Here is a 16,933-nt window from a genome sequence, read left to right as displayed (position 1 = left end):
TCATTGAAGAATGAACGATGAAGTATGAACAAGGATCAATGATTATTGAAGAATGAACGACGAAGAATGAACAAGGTTCAATGATTTTTGAAGAATGAACGATAAAGAATGAACAAGGATCAATTATCAATGAACAATGAACGATGAAGAATGAACAAGGATCAACGATCATTGAAGAATGAACGATGAAGAATGAACAAGGATCAATGATCAATGAACAATGAACGATGAAGAATGAACAAGGATCAATGAGCATTGTAGAATGAACGATGAAGAATGAACAAGGATCATTGAGCATTGTAGAACGAACGATGAAGAATGAACAAGGATCAATGATCATTGAAGAATGAACGATGAAGAATGAACAAGGATCAATGAGCATTGTAGAATGAACGATGAAAAGTGAATAAGAATCAATGATCAATAATGAATGAACGATGAAGAATGAACATGGATCAATGAGCATTGTGGAATGAACGATGAAGAATGAACAAGGAGCAATGATCATTGTAGAATGAACGATGAAGAATGAACAAGGATCAATGATCATTGAAGAATGAACGATGAAGAATGAATAAGGATCAATGATCATGGAAGAATGAACGATGAAGAAAGAACAAGGATCAATGATCAATAAAGAATGAACGATGAAGAATAAACAAGGATCAATGACATTGTAGAATGAATGATGAAGAATGAACAAGGAGCAATGATCAATAATGAATGAATGATGAAGAATGAACAAGGATCAATGATCATTGAAGAATGAACGATGAAGTATGAACAAGGATCAATGATTATTGAAGAATGAACGACGAAGAATGAACAAGGTTCAATGATTTTTGAAGAATGAACGATAAAGAATGAACAAGGATCAATTATCAATGAACAATGAACGATGAAGAATGAACAAGGATCAACGATCATTGAAGAATGAACGATGAAGAATGAACAAGGATCAATGATCAATGAACAATGAACGATGAAGAATGAACAAGGATCAATGAGCATTGTAGAATGAACGATGAAGAATGAACAAGGATCATTGAGCATTGTAGAACGAACGATGAAGAATGAACAAGGATCAATGATCATTGAAGAATGAACGATGAAGAATGAACAAGGATCAATGAGCATTGTAGAATGAACGATGAAAAGTGAATAAGAATCAATGATCAATAATGAATGAACGATGAAGAATGAACATGGATCAATGAGCATTGTGGAATGAACGATGAAGAATGAACAAGGAGCAATGATCATTGTAGAATGAACGATGAAGAATGAACAAGGATCAATGATCATTGAAGAATGAACGATGAAGAATGAATAAGGATCAATGATCATGGAAGAATGAACGATGAAGAAAGAACAAGGATCAATGATCAATAAAGAATGAACGATGAAGAATAAACAAGGATCAATGACATTGTAGAATGAATGATGAAGAATGAACAAGGAGCAATGATCAATAATGAATGAATGATGAAGAATGAACAAGGATCAATGATCATTGAAGAACGAACGATGAAGTATGAACAAGGATCAATGATAATTGAAGAATGAACGACGAAGAATGAACAAGGTTCAATGAAGAATGAACGATAAAGAATGAACAAGGATCAATTATCAATGAACAATGAACGATGAAGAATGAACAAGGATCAATGATCATTGAAGAATGAACGACGAAGAATGAACAAGGTTCAATGATTATTGAAGAATGAACGATAAAGAATGAACAAGGATCAATTATCAATGAACAATGAACGATGAAGAATGAACAAGGATCAACGATCATTGAAGAATGAACGATGAAGAATGAACAAGGATTAATGATCAATGAACAATGAACGATGAAGAATGAACAAGGATCAATGATCATTGAAGAATGAACGATGAAGAATGAACAAGGATCAATGATCATTGAAGAATGAACGATGAAGAATGAACAAGGATCAATGAGCATTGTAGAATGAAAGATGAAGAACGAACAAGGAGCAATGATCATTGTAGAATGAATGATGAAGAAAGAACAAGGATCAATGATCATTGAAGAATGAACGATGAAGAATGAACAAGGAGCAATGATCATTGTAGAATGAATGATGAAGAATGAACAAGGATCAATGATCAATAATGAATGAACGATGAAGAATGAACAAGGATCAATGAGCATTGTAGAATGAATGATGAAGAATGAACAAGGAGCAATGATCATTGTAGAATGAACGATGAAGAATGAACAAGGATCAATGATCATTGAAGAATGAACGATGAAGAATGAATAAGGATCAATGATCATGGAAGAATGAACGATGAAGAAAGAACAAGGATCAATGATCAATAAAGAATGAACGATGAAGAATAAACAAGGATCAATGACATTGTAGAATGAATGATGAAGAATGAACAAGGAGCAATGATCAATAATGAATGAATGATGAAGAATGAACAAGGATCAATGATCATTGAAGAATGAACGATGAAGTATGAACAAGGATCAATGATCATTGAAGAATGAACGACGAAGAATGAACAAGGTTCAATGATTATTGAAGAATGAACGATAAAGAATGAACATGGATCAATGAGCATTGTAGAATGAACGATGAAGAATGAACAAGGAGCAATGATCATTGTAGAATGAACGATGAAGAATGAACAAGGATCAATGATCATTGAAGAATGAACGATGAAGAATGAATAAGGATCAATGATCATGGAAGAATGAACGATGAAGAAAGAACAAGGATCAATGATCAATAAAGAATGAACGATGAAGAATAAACAAGGATCAATGACATTGTAGAATGAATGATGAAGAATGAACAAGGAGCAATGATCAATAATGAATGAATGATGAAGAATAAACAAGGATCAATGATCATTGAAGAATGAACGATGAAGTATGAACAAGGATCAATGATCATTGAAGAAAGAACGACGAAGAATGAACAAGGTTCAATGATTATTGAAGAATGAACGATAAAGAATGAACATGGATCAATGAGCATTGTAGAATGAACGATGAAGAATGAACAAGGAGCAATGATCATTGTAGAATGAACGATGAAGAATGAACAAGGATCAATGATCATTGAAGAATGAACGATGAAGAATGAATTAGGATCAATGATCAATGAACAATGAACGATGAAGAATGAATAAGGATCAATGAGCATTGTAGAATGAACGATGAAGAATGAACAAGGATCATTGAGCATTGTAGAACGAACGATGAAGAATGAACAAGGATCAATGATCATTGAAGAATGAACGATGAAGAATGAACAAGGATCAATGAGCATTGTAGAATGAACGATGAAAAGTGAATAAGAATCAATGATCAATAATGAATGAACGATGAAGAATGAACATGGATCAATGAGCATTGTAGAATGAACGATGAAGAATGAACAAGGAGCAATGATCATTGAAGAATGAACGATGAAGAATGAATAAGGATCAATGATCATGGAAGAAAGAACGATGAAGAAAGAACAAGGATCAATGATCAATAAAGAATAAACGATGAAGAATAAACAAGGATCAATGACATTGTAGAATGAATGATGAAGAATGAACAAGGAGCAATGATCAACAATGAATGAATGATGAAGAATGAACAAGGATCAATGATCATTGAAGAACGAACGATGAAGTATGAACGAGGATCAATGATCATTGCAGAATGAACGACGAAGAATGAACAAGGTTCAATGATTATTGAAGAATGAACGATAAAGAATGAACAAGGATCAATTATCAATGAACAATGAACGATGAAGAATGAACAAGGATCAACGATCATTGAAGAATGAACGATGAAGAATGAACAAGGATCAATGATCAATGAACAATGAACGATGAAGAATGAACAAGGATCAATGATCATTGAAGAATGAACGACGAAGAATGAACAAGGTTCAATGATTATTGAAGAATGAACGATAAAGAATGAACAAGGATCAATTATCAATGAACAATGAACGATGAAGAATGAACAAGGATCAACGATCATTGAAGAATGAACGATGAAGAATGAACAAGGATTAATGATCAATGAACAATGAACGATGAAGAATGAACAAGGATCAATGATCATTGAAGAATGAACGATGAAGAATGAACAAGCATCAATGATCATTGAAGAATGAACGATGAAGAATGAACAAGGAGCAATGATCATTGTAGAATGAATGATGAAGAATGAACAAGGATCAATGATCAATAATGAATGAACGATGAAGAATGAACAAGGATCAATGAGCATTGTAGAATGAATGATGAAGAATGAACAAGGAGCAATGATCATTGTAGAATGAATGATGAAGAAAGAACAAGGATCAATGATCATTGAAGAATGAACGATGAAGAATGAACAAGGAGCAATGATCATTGTAGAATGAATGATGAAGAATGAACAAGGATCAATGATCAATAATGAATGAACGATGAAGAATGAACAAGGATCAATGAGCATTGTAGAATGAATGATGAAGAATGAACAAGGAGCAATGATCATTGTAGAATGAACGATGAAGAAAGAACAAGGATCAATGATCATTGAAGAATGAACGATGAAGAATGAATAAGGATCAATGATCATGGAAGAATGAACGATGAAGAAAGAATAAGGATCAATGATCAATAAACAATGAACGATGAAGAATAAACAAGGATCAATGACATTGTAGAATGAATGATGAAGAATGAACAAGGAGCAATGATCAATAATGAATGAATGATGAAGAATGAACAAGGATCAATGATCATTGAAGAATGAACGATGAAGTATGAACAAGGATCAATGATCATTGAAGAATGAACGACGAAGAATGAACAAGGTTCAATGATTATTGAAGAATGAACGATAAAGAATGAACATGGATCAATGAGCATTGTAGAATGAACGATGAAGAATGAACAAGGAGCAATGATCATTGTAGAATGAACGATGAAGAATGAACAAGGATCAATGATCATTGAAGAATGAACGATGAAGAATGAATAAGGATCAATGATCAGGGAAGAATGAACGATGAAGAAAGAACAAGGATCAATGATCAATAAAGTATGAACGATGAAGAATAAACAAGGATCAATGACATTGTAGAATGAATGATGAAGAATGAACAAGGAGCAATGATCAATAATTAATGAATGATGAAGAATGAACAAGGATCAATGATCATTGAAGAATGAACGATCAAGTATGAACAAGGATCAATGATCATTGAAGAATGAACGACGAAGAATGAACAAGGTTCAATGATTTTTGAAGAATGAACGATAAAGAATGAACAAGGATCAATTATCAATGAACAATGAACGATGAAGAATGAACAAGGATCAACGATCATTGAAGAATGAACGATGAAGAATGAACAAGGATCAATGATCAATGAACAATGAACGATGAAGAATGAACAAGGATCAATGATCATTGAAGAATAAACGATGAAGAATGAACAAGGATCAATGAGCATTGTAGAATGAAAGATGAAGAACGAACAAGGAGCAATGATCATTGTAGAATGAACGATGAAGAATGAACAAGGATCAATGATCAATAAATAATGAACAATGAAGAATGAACAAGGATCAATGATCATTGAAGAATGAACGACGAAGAATGAACAAGGTTCAATGATCATTGAAGAATGAACGATAAAGAATGAACAAGGATCAATTATCAATGAACAATGAACGATGAAGAATGAACAAGGATCAATGATCAATGAACAATGAACGATGAAGAATGAACAAGGATCAATGAGCATTGTAGAATGAACGATGAAGAAGAACAAGGAGCAATGATCATTGTAGAATGAACGATGAAGAATGAACAAGGATCAATGATCAATAATGAATGAACAATGAAGAATGAACAAGGATCAATGAGCATTGTAGAATGAATGATGAAGAATGAACAAGGAGCAATGATCAATAATGAATGAATCATTGAAGAATGAACGATAAAGAATGAACAAGGATCAATTATCAATGAACAATGAACGATGAAGAATGAACAAGGATCAATGAGCATTGTATAATGAACGATGAAGAATGAACAAGGATCAATGATCAATAATGAATGAACGATGAAAAATGAACAAGGATCATTGAGCATTGTAGAATGAACGATGTAGAATGAACAAGGATCAATGATTATTGAAGAATGAACGATGAAGAATGAACAAGGATCAATGATCATTGAAGAATGAACGACGAAGAATGAACATGGATCAATGAGCATTGTAGAATGAACGATGAAGAATGAACAAGGAGCAATGATCATTGTAGAATGAACGATGAAGAATGAACAAGGATCAATGATCATTGAAGAATGAACGATGAAGAATGAAAAAGGATCAATGATCATGGAAGAATGAACGATGAAGAAAGAACAAGGATCAATGATCAATAAAGAATGAACGATGAAGAATAAACAAGGATCAATGAAATTGTAGAATGAATGATGAAGAATGAACAAGGAGCAATGATCAATAATGAATGAATGATGAAGAATGAACAAGGATCAATGACCATTGAAGAACGAACGATGAAGTATGAACAAGGATCAATGATCATTGAAGAATGAACGACGAAGAATGAACAAGGTTCAATGATTATTGAAGAATTAACGATAAAGAATGAACAAGGATCAATTATCAATGAACAATGAACGATGAAGAATGAACAAGGATCAACGATCATTGAAGAATGAACGATGAAGAATGAACAAGGATCAATGATCAATGAACAATGAACGATGAAGAATGAACAAGGATCAATGATCATGGAAGAATGAACGACGAAGAATGAACAAGGTTCAATGATTATTGAAGAATGAACGATAAAGAATGAACAAGGATCAATTATCAATGAACAATGAACAATGAAGAATGAACAAGGATCAACGATCATTGAAGAATGAACGATGAAGAATGAACAAGGATCAATGATCAATGAACAATGAACGATGAAGAATGAACAAGGATCAATGATCATTGAAGAATGAACGATGAAGAATGAACAAGGATCAATGATCATTGAAGAATGAACGATGAAGAATGAACAAGGATCAATGAGCATTGTAGAATGAAAGATGAAGAACGAACAAGGAGCAATGATCATTGTAGAATGAATGATGAAGAAAGAACAAGGATCAATGATCATTGAAGAATGAACGATGCAGAATGAACAAGGAGCAATGATCATTGTAGAATGAATGATGAAGAATGAACAAGGATCAATGATCAATAATGAATGAACGATGAAGAATGAACAAGGATCAATGAGCATTGTAGAATGAATGATGAAGAATGAACAAGGAGCAATGATCATTGTAGAATGAACGATGAAGAATGAACAAGGATCAATGATCATTGAAGAATGAACGATGAAGAATGAATAAGGATCAATGATCATGGAAGAATGAACGATGAACAAAGAACAAGGATCAATGATCAATAAAGAATGAACGATGAAGAATAAACAAGGATCAATGACATTGTAGAATGAATGATGAAGAATGAACAAGGAGCAATGATCAATAATGAATGAATGATGAAGAATGAACAAGGATCAATGATCAATAATGAATGAACGATGAAGAATGAACAAGGATCAATGAGCATTGTAGAATGAATGATGAAGAATGAACAAGGAGCAATGATCATTGTAGAATGAACGATGAAGAATGAACAAGGATCAATGATCATTGAAGAATGAACGATGAAGAATGAATAAGGATCAATGATCATGGAAGAATGAACGATGAAGAAAGAACAAGGATCAATTATCAATAAACAATGAACGATGAAGAATAAACAAGGATCAATGACATTGTAGAATGAATGATGAAGAATGAACAAGGAGCAATGATCAATAATGAATGAATGATGAAGAATGAACAAGGATCAATGATCATTGAAGAATGAACGATGAAGTATGAACAAGGATCAATGATCATTGAAGAATGAACGACGAACAATGAACAAGGTTCAATGATTATTGAAGAATGAACGATAAAGAATGAACATGGATCAATGAGCATTGTAGAATGAACGATGAAGAATGAACAAGGAGCAATGATCATTGTAGAATGAACGATGAAGAATGAACAAGGATCAATGATCATTGAAGAATGAACGATGAAGAATGAATAAGGATCAATGATCAGGGAAGAATGAACGATGAAGAAAGAACAAGGATCAATGATCAATAAAGTATGAACGATGAAGAATAAACAAGGATCAATGACATTGTAGAATGAATGATGAAGAATGAACAAGGAGCAATGATCAATAATTAATGAATGATGAAGAATGAACAAGGATCAATGATCATTGAAGAATGAACGATCAAGTATGAACAAGGATCAATGATCATTGAAGAATGAACGACGAAGAATGAACAAGGTTCAATGATTTTTGAAGAATGAACGATAAAGAATGAACAAGGATCAATTATCAATGAACAATGAACGATGAAGAATGAACAAGGATCAACGATCATTGAAGAATGAACGATGAAGAATGAACAAGGATCAATGATCAATGAACAATGAACGATGAAGAATGAACAAGGATCAATGATCATTGAAGAATAAACGATGAAGAATGAACAAGGATCAATGAGCATTGTAGAATGAAAGATGAAGAACGAACAAGGAGCAATGATCATTGTAGAATGAACGATGAAGAATGAACAAGGATCAATGATCAATAAATAATGAACAATGAAGAATGAACAAGGATCAATGATCATTGAAGAATGAACGACGAAGAATGAACAAGGTTCAATGATCATTGAAGAATGAACGATAAAGAATGAACAATGATCAATTATCAATGAACCATGAACGATGAAGAATGAACAAGGATCAATGATCAATGAACAATGAACGATGAAGAATGAACAAGGATCAATGAGCATTGTAGAATGAACGATGAAGAAGAACAAGGAGCAATGATCATTGTAGAATGAACGATGAAGAATGAACAAGGATCAATGATCAATAATGAATGAACAATGAAGAATGAACAAGGATCAATGAGCATTGTAGAATGAATGATGAAGAATGAACAAGGAGCAATGATCAATAATGAATGAATCATTGAAGAATGAACGATAAAGAATGAACAAGGATCAATTATCAATGAACAATGAACGATGAAGAATGAACAAGGATCAATGAGCATTGTATAATGAACGATGAAGAATGAACAAGGATCAATGATCAATAATGAATGAACGATGAAAAATGAACAAGGATCATTGAGCATTGTAGAATGAACGATGTAGAATGAACAAGGATCAATGATTATTGAAGAATGAACGATGAAGAATGAACAACGATCAATGATCATTGAAGAATGAACGACGAAGAATGAACAAGGTTCAATGATCATTGAAGAATGAACGATTAAGAATGAACAAGGATCAATTATCAATGAACAATGAACGATGAAGAATGAACAAGGATCAATGAGCATTGTAGAATGAACGATGAAGAATGAACAAGGATCATTGAGCATTGTAGAACGAACGATGAAGAATGAACAAGGATCAATGATCATTGAAAAATGAACGATGAAGAATGAACAAGGATCAATGAGCATTGTAGAATGAACGATGAAAAATGAATAAGAATCAATGATCAATAATGAATGAACGATGAAGAATGAACATGGATCAATGAGCATTGTAGAATGAACGATGAAGAATGAACAAGGAGCAATGATCATTGTAGAATGAACGATGAAGAATGAACAAGGATCAATGATCATTGAAGAATGAACGATGAAGAATGAAAAAGGATCAATGATCATGGAAGAATGAACGATGAAGAAAGAACAAGGATCAATGATCAATAAAGAATGAACGATGAAGAATAAACAAGGATCAATGAAATTGTAGAATGAATGATGAAGAATGAACAAGGAGCAATGATCAATAATGAATGAATGATGAAGAATGAACAAGGATCAATGACCATTGAAGAACGAACGATGAAGTATGAACAAGGATCAATGATCATTGAAGAATGAACGACGAAGAATGAACAAGGTTCAATGATTATTGAAGAATTAACGATAAAGAATGAACAAGGATCAATTATCAATGAACAATGAACGATGAAGAATGAACAAGGATCAACGATCATTGAAGAATGAACGATGAAGAATGAACAAGGATCAATGATCAATGAACAATGAACGATGAAGAATGAACAAGGATCAATGATCATGGAAGAATGAACGACGAAGAATGAACAAGGTTCAATGATTATTGAAGAATGAACGATAAAGAATGAACATGGATCAATGAGCATTGTAGAATGAACGATGAAGAATGAACAAGGAGCAATGATCATTGTAGAATGAACGATGAAGAATGAACAAGGATCAATGATCATTGAAGAATGAACGATGAAGAATGAATAAGGATCAATGATCAGGGAAGAATGAACGATGAAGAAAGAACAAGGATCAATGATCAATAAAGTATGAACGATGAAGAATAAACAAGGATCAATGACATTGTAGAATGAATGATGAAGAATGAACAAGGAGCAATGATCAATAATTAATGAATGATGAAGAATGAACAAGGATCAATGATCATTGAAGAATGAACGATCAAGTATGAACAAGGATCAATGATCATTGAAGAATGAACGACGAAGAATGAACAAGGTTCAATGATTTTTGAAGAATGAACGATAAAGAATGAACAAGGATCAATTATCAATGAACAATGAACGATGAAGAATGAACAAGGATCAACGATCATTGAAGAATGAACGATGAAGAATGAACAAGGATCAATGATCAATGAACAATGAACGATGAAGAATGAACAAGGATCAATGATCATTGAAGAATAAACGATGAAGAATGAACAAGGATCAATGAGCATTGTAGAATGAAAGATGAAGAACGAACAAGGAGCAATGATCATTGTAGAATGAACGATGAAGAATGAACAAGGATCAATGATCAATAAATAATGAACAATGAAGAATGAACAAGGATCAATGATCATTGAAGAATGAACGACGAAGAATGAACAAGGTTCAATGATCATTGAAGAATGAACGATAAAGAATGAACAATGATCAATTATCAATGAACCATGAACGATGAAGAATGAACAAGGATCAATGATCAATGAACAATGAACGATGAAGAATGAACAAGGATCAATGAGCATTGTAGAATGAACGATGAAGAAGAACAAGGAGCAATGATCATTGTAGAATGAACGATGAAGAATGAACAAGGATCAATGATCAATAATGAATGAACAATGAAGAATGAACAAGGATCAATGAGCATTGTAGAATGAATGATGAAGAATGAACAAGGAGCAATGATCAATAATGAATGAATCATTGAAGAATGAACGATAAAGAATGAACAAGGATCAATTATCAATGAACAATGAACGATGAAGAATGAACAAGGATCAATGAGCATTGTATAATGAACGATGAAGAATGAACAAGGATCAATGATCAATAATGAATGAACGATGAAAAATGAACAAGGATCATTGAGCATTGTAGAATGAACGATGTAGAATGAACAAGGATCAATGATTATTGAAGAATGAACGATGAAGAATGAACAACGATCAATGATCATTGAAGAATGAACGACGAAGAATGAACAAGGTTCAATGATCATTGAAGAATGAACGATTAAGAATGAACAAGGATCAATTATCAATGAACAATGAACGATGAAGAATGAACAAGGATCAATGAGCATTGTAGAATGAACGATGAAGAATGAACAAGGATCATTGAGCATTGTAGAACGAACGATGAAGAATGAACAAGGATCAATGATCATTGAAAAATGAACGATGAAGAATGAACAAGGATCAATGAGCATTGTAGAATGAACGATGAAAAATGAATAAGAATCAATGATCAATAATGAATGAACGATGAAGAATGAACATGGATCAATGAGCATTGTAGAATGAACGATGAAGAATGAACAAGGAGCAATGATCATTGTAGAATGAACGATGAAGAATGAACAAGGATCAATGATCATTGAAGAATGAACGATGAAGAATGAAAAAGGATCAATGATCATGGAAGAATGAACGATGAAGAAAGAACAAGGATCAATGATCAATAAAGAATGAACGATGAAGAATAAACAAGGATCAATGAAATTGTAGAATGAATGATGAAGAATGAACAAGGAGCAATGATCAATAATGAATGAATGATGAAGAATGAACAAGGATCAATGACCATTGAAGAACGAACGATGAAGTATGAACAAGGATCAATGATCATTGAAGAATGAACGACGAAGAATGAACAAGGTTCAATGATTATTGAAGAATTAACGATAAAGAATGAACAAGGATCAATTATCAATGAACAATGAACGATGAAGAATGAACAAGGATCAACGATCATTGAAGAATGAACGATGAAGAATGAACAAGGATCAATGATCAATGAACAATGAACGATGAAGAATGAACAAGGATCAATGATCATGGAAGAATGAACGACGAAGAATGAACAAGGTTCAATGATTATTGAAGAATGAACGATAAAGAATGAACATGGATCAATGAGCATTGTAGAATGAACGATGAAGAATGAACAAGGAGCAATGATCATTGTAGAATGAACGATGAAGAATGAACAAGGATCAATGATCATTGAAGAATGAACGATGAAGAATGAATAAGGATCAATGATCAGGGAAGAATGAACGATGAAGAAAGAACAAGGATCAATGATCAATAAAGTATGAACGATGAAGAATAAACAAGGATCAATGACATTGTAGAATGAATGATGAAGAATGAACAAGGAGCAATGATCAATAATTAATGAATGATGAAGAATGAACAAGGATCAATGATCATTGAAGAATGAACGATCAAGTATGAACAAGGATCAATGATCATTGAAGAATGAACGACGAAGAATGAACAAGGTTCAATGATTTTTGAAGAATGAACGATAAAGAATGAACAAGGATCAATTATCAATGAACAATGAACGATGAAGAATGAACAAGGATCAACGATCATTGAAGAATGAACGATGAAGAATGAACAAGGATCAATGATCAATGAACAATGAACGATGAAGAATGAACAAGGATCAATGATCATTGAAGAATAAACGATGAAGAATGAACAAGGATCAATGAGCATTGTAGAATGAAAGATGAAGAACGAACAAGGAGCAATGATCATTGTAGAATGAACGATGAAGAATGAACAAGGATCAATGATCAATAAATAATGAACAATGAAGAATGAACAAGGATCAATGATCATTGAAGAATGAACGACGAAGAATGAACAAGGTTCAATGATCATTGAAGAATGAACGATAAAGAATGAACAATGATCAATTATCAATGAACCATGAACGATGAAGAATGAACAAGGATCAATGATCAATGAACAATGAACGATGAAGAATGAACAAGGATCAATGAGCATTGTAGAATGAACGATGAAGAAGAACAAGGAGCAATGATCATTGTAGAATGAACGATGAAGAATGAACAAGGATCAATGATCAATAATGAATGAACAATGAAGAATGAACAAGGATCAATGAGCATTGTAGAATGAATGATGAAGAATGAACAAGGAGCAATGATCAATAATGAATGAATCATTGAAGAATGAACGATAAAGAATGAACAAGGATCAATTATCAATGAACAATGAACGATGAAGAATGAACAAGGATCAATGAGCATTGTATAATGAACGATGAAGAATGAACAAGGATCAATGATCAATAATGAATGAACGATGAAAAATGAACAAGGATCATTGAGCATTGTAGAATGAACGATGTAGAATGAACAAGGATCAATGATTATTGAAGAATGAACGATGAAGAATGAACAACGATCAATGATCATTGAAGAATGAACGACGAAGAATGAACAAGGTTCAATGATCATTGAAGAATGAACGATTAAGAATGAACAAGGATCAATTATCAATGAACAATGAACGATGAAGAATGAACAAGGATCAATGAGCATTGTAGAATGAACGATGAAGAATGAACAAGGATCATTGAGCATTGTAGAACGAACGATGAAGAATGAACAAGGATCAATGATCATTGAAAAATGAACGATGAAGAATGAACAAGGATCAATGAGCATTGTAGAATGAACGATGAAAAATGAATAAGAATCAATGATCAATAATGAATGAACGATGAAGAATGAACATGGATCAATGAGCATTGTAGAATGAACGATGAAGAATGAACAAGGAGCAATGATCATTGTAGAATGAACGATGAAGAATGAACAAGGATCAATGATCATTGAAGAATGAACGATGAAGAATGAAAAAGGATCAATGATCATGGAAGAATGAACGATGAAGAAAGAACAAGGATCAATGATCAATAAAGAATGAACGATGAAGAATAAACAAGGATCAATGAAATTGTAGAATGAATGATGAAGAATGAACAAGGAGCAATGATCAATAATGAATGAATGATGAAGAATGAACAAGGATCAATGACCATTGAAGAACGAACGATGAAGTATGAACAAGGATCAATGATCATTGAAGAATGAACGACGAAGAATGAACAAGGTTCAATGATTATTGAAGAATTAACGATAAAGAATGAACAAGGATCAATTATCAATGAACAATGAACGATGAAGAATGAACAAGGATCAACGATCATTGAAGAATGAACGATGAAGAATGAACAAGGATCAATGATCAATGAACAATGAACGATGAAGAATGAACAAGGATCAATGATCATGGAAGAATGAACGACGAAGAATGAACAAGGTTCAATGATTATTGAAGAATGAACGATAAAGAATGAACAAGGATCAATTATCAATGAACAATGAACAATGAAGAATGAACAAGGATCAACGATCATTGAAGAATGAACGATGAAGAATGAACAAGGATCAATGATCAATGAACAATGAACGATGAAGAATGAAAAAGGATCAATGATCATTGAAGAATGAACGATGAAGAATGAACAAGGATCAATGATCATTGAAGAATGAACGATGAAGAATGAACAAGGATCAATGAGCATTGTAGAATGAAAGATGAAGAACGAACAAGGAGCAATGATCATTGTAGAATGAATGATGAAGAAAGAACAAGGATCAATGATCATTGAAGAATGAACGATGCAGAATGAACAAGGAGCAATGATCATTGTAGAATGAATGATGAAGAATGAACAAGGATCAATGATCAATAATGAATGAACCATGAAGAATGAACAAGGATCAATGAGCATTGTAGAATGAATGATGAAGAATGAACAAGGAGCAATGATCATTGTAGAATGAACGATGAAGAATGAACAAGGATCAATGATCATTGAAGAATGAACGATGAAGAATGAATAAGGATCAATGATCATGGAAGAATGAACGATGAACAAAGAACAAGGATCAATGATCAATAAAGAATGAACGATAAAGAATAAACAAGGATCAATGACATTGTAGAATGAATGATGAAGAATGAACAAGGAGCAATGATCAATAATGAATGAATGATGAAGAATGAACAAGGATCAATGATCATTGAAGAATGAACGATGAAGTATGAACAAGGATCAATGATCATTGAAGAATGAACGACGAAGAATGAACAAGGTTCAATGATTATTGAAGAATGAACGATAAAGAATGAACATGGATCAATGAGCATTGTAGAATGAACGATGAAGAATGAACAAGGAGCAATGATCATTGTAGAATGAACGATGAAGAATGAACAAGGATCAATGATCATTGAAGAATGAACGATGAAGAATGAATAAGGATCAATGATCATGGAAGAATGAACGATGAAGAAAGAACAAGGATCAATGATCAATAAAGAATGAACGATGAAGAATAAACAAGGATCAATGACATTGTAGAATGAAAGATGAAGAATGAACAATGAGCAATGATCAATAATGAATGAATGATGAAGAATGAACAAGGATCAATGATCATTGAAGAATGAACGATGAAGTATGAACAAGGATCAATGATCATTGAAGAATGAACGACGAAGAATGAACAAGGTTCAATGATTATTGAAGAATGAACGATAAAGAATGAACAAGGATCAATTATCAATGAACAATGAACGATGAAGAATGAACAAGGATCAACGATCAATGAAGAATGAACGATGAAGAATGAACAAGGATCAATGATCAATGAACAATGAACGATGAAGAATGAACAAGGATCAATGAGCATTGTAGAATGAACGATGAAGAATGAACAAGGATCATTGAGCATTGTAGAACGAACGATGAAGAATGAACAAGGATCAATGATCATTGAAGAATGAACGATGAAGAATGAACAAGGATCAATGAGCATTGTAGAATGAACGATGAAAAGTGAATAAGAATCAATGATAAATAATGAATGAACGATGAAGAATGAACATGGATCAATGAGCATTGTGGAATGAACGATGAAGAATGAACAAGGAGCAATGATCATTGTAGAATGAACGATGAAGAATGAACAAGGATCAATGATCATTGAAGAATGAACGATGAAGAATGAATAAGGATCAATGATCATGGAAGAATGAACGATGAAGAAAGAACAAGGATCAATGATCAATAAAGAATGAACGATGAAGAATAAACAAGGATCAATGACATTGTAGAATGAATGATGAAGAATGAACAAGGAGCAATGATCAATAATGAATGAATGATGAAGAATGAACAAGGATCAATGATCATTGAAGAACGAACGATGAAGTATGAACAAGGATCAATGATCATTGAAGAATGAACGACGAAGAATGAACAAGGTTCAATGAAGAATGAACGATAAAGAATGAACAAGGATCAATTATCAATGAACAATGAACGATGAAGAAT

This window comes from Amaranthus tricolor, chromosome 16, assembly GCF_026212465.1.
Source record: "Amaranthus tricolor cultivar Red isolate AtriRed21 chromosome 16, ASM2621246v1, whole genome shotgun sequence".
Classification (NCBI taxonomy): domain Eukaryota; kingdom Viridiplantae; phylum Streptophyta; class Magnoliopsida; order Caryophyllales; family Amaranthaceae; genus Amaranthus; species Amaranthus tricolor.
This window is presented reverse-complemented; position numbering follows the sequence as displayed.